Genomic DNA, 4835 nt, shown 5'->3' with positions numbered 1-4835 from the left:
GAAGATTCTTCTCAAGACATTTTGAACATGGGTGTTGGTGCACTTCTTCCTATGGAACAAGAACCTCATGATGATGAAGAAGAAGATGGAGGTCTCACGCATCATCAAACTACTTCAACATCCATACCAACACAAGTTCCTATTGTTCAACCTATACCCTTAGCCCAAGTTGATGAGGTTGATCAAGTCTCACTTAATGATAACCATCAAGAACAAGATCGTCATCAAGAGCAAGAACAAGAAAGTCCAATCATGGATGACGAACCTCAACAAATGCAACATGAACAAGAAGATCTTCCTCCACACGTGAATGATCCATATGTTGAAGATGTGGATGATGGACATGAAGTTGAACCTCGTGAAACCCTCACCTCCATCATGCCTCGAGTCGCCGGTCATGTTGATGTTGACAAAATCCTCACCGGCATCTTGGAAGGTAGCGTCACTCCTAAACATTTGACAAACTTTTGTGCTCACTTCTCGTTTGTGTCTAGTATTGAACCACTCAAGGTACAAGAGGCATCGATGGACAACGATTGGCTTGTTGCTATGCAAGAAGAGTTGAACAGTTTTGAACGCAACCAAGTGTGGTCACTAGTCAAGAGGCCGTCCACCGAGCACAACGTCATTGGAACAAAATGGATTTTCAAGAACAAGCAAGATGAAAATGGTGTCATCATCCAAAACAAGGCAAGGTTAGTGGCACAAGGGTACTCACAAGTTGAAGGTTTGGACTTTGGTGAGACCTTTGCCCCCGTTGCCCGTCTTGAATCCATTCGCATTTTAGTGCTTATGCCGCTTTCAATGGTTTTACATTACATCAAATGGATGTGAAGAGTGCTTTCCTTAACGGTCCTCTGCAAGAAGAACTATATGTGTCACAACCACCCGGGTTCGTTGACCCCTTTCACAAAGACTATGTGTATAAACTTCATAAGGCTTTGTATGGCCTCAAACAAGCACCTCGTGCTTGGTATGATCATTTGAAGAAGTTTTTACTCGATGATGGTTTTGTGAGAGGGGTGATCGATCCCACTCTTTTTACTAAGAGGGACAAGGGTGATTTGATTCTATGCCAAATCTATGTAGATGACATCATTTTTGGTTCTCCTAACATTCATTTGTGCAAGAAGTTTGCGGATTCAATGACCAAGAATTTTGAAATGTCACTCAATACGGATTTTAAGTTCTTTCTCGGATTTCAAATTCAACAATTTCAAGAATGAATTTTCTTATCTCAAGCAAAGTACCTCAAGGATATTCTAGAAAAGTTTGGTATGTCTGACGCTAGTCCATGCAAGACACCCATGCCAACCAAAATCACTCTCGCTGAAGACACAAATGGTACTCCTTTCGACCCATCTACTTACCGCTCTATGATTGGTTCATTGCTTTATCTTTGTGCATCTAGACCAGACATCATGTTCAGTGTATGCATGTGTGCTAGATTTCAAGCTTTCCCTAAGGAAAGTCATCATAAGGCGGTTAAGCATATTCTTAGATACCTTGTTCACACCCCAAAGTTGGGCCTCTGGTACCCCAAGGATGCTAAGTTTGATCTCATTGGGTACACGGATGCGGATTGGGCTGGAGACAAAGTGGATCGTAAGTCCACATCCGGTGCATGTCAGTTTCTTCGACGATCCTTGGTGAGTTGGTCCTCAAAGAAACAAAATTGCATTGCTCTCTCCACCGCAGAAGCTGAATACATTGCTGCCGCTAGTTGTGCAACTCAGTTGTTATGGATGAGGCAAACTTTGAAGGATTATGGTATCACCTATAGAAATGTGCCTCTTCTGTGTGATAATGAAAGTTCCATCAATATTGCTGAGAACCCCAAAGATCATCTCCGCACCAAACACATTGATGTTAGGTATCATTTCTTGAGAGATCATGTTGAGAAGGGTGATATTCACATTGATCACATTGGTACAGATTTTCAACTAGCAGATATCTTCACCAAACCTCTAGATGAAGCAAGGTTCTGTCGACTTAGGCGTGAACTTGGTATCTTGGAGCTTGACAACATTATGTGAAATCTAGTACCCAGTCATGCATGAATTTAATGTCTTGTCATGATGTAGGCATATACTTAGGGGGAGACATTCAATTCATGAATGTTCTCGCCCTACTCAATGCATAAAAAGAACCAACACTCTCAAAGTATCCATGGGTCTAGACCTATGGTGCTTTAACATGATGGAGTAGTGACTATGCACTTAAAGTTCAAGTCTTTCTATGGCATGTCATGTCTACTCAGACATTGTGGCATTAGCCACCACTTGTAGTCTATGGCTATGATTGAGTAAGGTAGGATATGAGTTACTACATAAATAAGTTTTACTGTGAAAAAAATGAATGAAAAAATGCCTTTCTCCACATCATGATCAGCACCTGCATTCTAGCCTCCTGTCCAAACTTTTGGCGTCGGACGTCCATAGGTTCCGGACGTCCGTGTGGTATTTCACTGCCGGACGCCCGTAAGCATCCGGACGTCCGTATATTCCGCTCTGATTACCTTTGACCGGTCGTCCGGCCTCTCCGGACGTCCGTAAAATCCACTCTGGTTCCCTTAAGTTGGCCTAGACGATGAAGCTCCGGACGTCCGGAAGACTCCGGACGTCCGTAAAAACCTTTCTGTTACAATCTGCCCGGTCGTCCGAAGCCGTCGGACATCCGTAGAATCATCTCTGTCATCCTCTATTTGCTGATGGTCCAGACTCCGGTCGTCCGTCCGTTCCCGGACGTCCGGACGCATATATGACTCCGGTCGTCCGTAGGCTCCGGACGTCCGTACGTTTTTACTGGGGTCTATATGTACTGCGCCGTAGGTTTGGTCAACCAACCACATCCTCTCCACTTGGTCCGCCGCCGCCGCCACTCCTGCCGTGCGTCCACTCCCCGCAGCCGCCCGCCGCCGTACCCCTCGCCGGGGTTTCTCCCCGCCGCGGATCTGCGACTCGCCGTCCGGCCCGTCCAGCCCGTTCTGCTTGGAGTTTCTCTCCCTGTCCAGTCCGTTGACCCTCTGCTCCAGCACGTCGCTCGGCTCCTCCGTGCTCTTCCTCGCAAGGTAGGGCACAACCTTCCCTCCCCCCTCCTCATGCATTCACCCTGATCTATGGAGGGGTGTTGACATGTGCTTTCCTTCTCCCCTAGGTCACGATGCCTCGGTCCAAGCACTCCGCACGCAAGCAAGTCGCCGGAGGGCCGGCTCGTCCGTCTCGTCGTGGTGGCTCCGACGACTCCCAAGAGGAAGATCACCCTCGGAAACGTGCCGCTCATCCTCCCAGCTCGTCCAGTGATTCCTCTTCGGAGGGGTCAGATTTTTGAGGATGAGCTTGAAGAGGTGGATCCATCCCCGATGATTGGCGTCCGCGTCGCTGCCCCCATGCCCGGCACTCGTCGTCCAACCTTTCAACCTCCTCCTCCTCCGGTGCAACCCCACGGTGATGCCCGTCACATCTCTATTGAGCCTCCACTGTCATTAGGCCGTCATGTTAAGCATTTCAACGAGGTCCCCAAATCTTCATATCTTAAATTGCATCGTGATGTAGATCAATTTACTGTTGTTAGGGATTCTCAGGATAGTCGCTTTCGCACAAATGTCCAAGCCGACATCTTCACCATGATTGTCATCCCTAAAGGCTTGTCACTTCATGTTTGCATTGATCTTGAGCACATTCGCACTCATCCGGAGAAATATCCGGGAGCCATTGAGCTCATTGAGTCGTCAAATCTAGCTGCCCCATTCGCCTTTCAACACGATTTTAACCACGCTGCCATCCATCAGTTTTATGCCACATGTTACTTTGCTCCTCATAACACTGTCACATGGATGACCTCCGACACTGCACTCACAGCATCTTATGTTGAGTTTGTCACCGCACTTGGATTTCCCGACACTGGGTTCAAAATCCACAAGGATGACCCCCAACCATAATCCCAAAGGCATTGCGGTCTGTGCGGATCTCCTTAGACCCATATCATCTTTGTCTAGCACTGAAAAACAAAAGGGTCTAAATCAAGTCTCCATTTGGCGTTTTCCATTCAACATCATTTATCAGTGTGTCATCCGCACCATTTATCCCAAGATGGGTGACAAGGGCTCCTGCAGTAGCTACTACATTGATCTCATGCATCGCCTCTTCACATCTCCTAAAGGGAAGATAAATGTTCCACACTTTCTATGGCATGAGATCCGCCTTGCTAGCTTCCAGCACAAGCGGGCTTTCCCTCATGCACCTTTTATTCAGGCATTTATCGAGAGTGTAGCTCCCTTTCCCATTGCACGCACTCATATACATGAGAGATGGGTCATCCCACCTCACATGGCGGCTGACCATGTTCCTCCTCCTCCCGCTACTGCTAGTCGCATCGCCGCTAGTTTTCCTTCTCACGCTACCCATCCTCCTTCCAGTGATGCCCCCTTTGGGCGCATTGCTCGTTTTCTTGGGAAGGCTCATTCAGCCATGATGAAGATGTTCACCTACCATTGCTCCCAACACCACAATGTGGTCACTCGCATGGTCACTTCCAAGAACGCTCTGAAGGCTTGTCTGAGAGACTCAGGCGTATATGATGTGAGTGACGATGAGCGTCTTCCTGCAGATCCCCCTTCTGATTTTGGTTTTCCCTCCGGTCCTGAGTGGGCTGATTTCTTCGATGAGGCTGGTGGCAGTAGTGTTCATGATGATGATGATGAGGATGATCTTTAATACTGTTATGTCATTCCCCCCTAGTTCTTTTGTTTGTATGCTTGATGCCAAAGGGGGAGTAGGCTCCATATGCATTACTCTAGCTCATTATGTAATCGAATCTATGTTATGAGTAGTTTG

Source organism: Triticum aestivum, chromosome 2B, assembly GCF_018294505.1.
Source record: "Triticum aestivum cultivar Chinese Spring chromosome 2B, IWGSC CS RefSeq v2.1, whole genome shotgun sequence".
Classification (NCBI taxonomy): Eukaryota; Viridiplantae; Streptophyta; class Magnoliopsida; order Poales; family Poaceae; genus Triticum; species Triticum aestivum.
The sequence above is the reverse complement of the archived record's forward strand: the minus strand, read 5'-3'. Positions refer to the sequence as shown.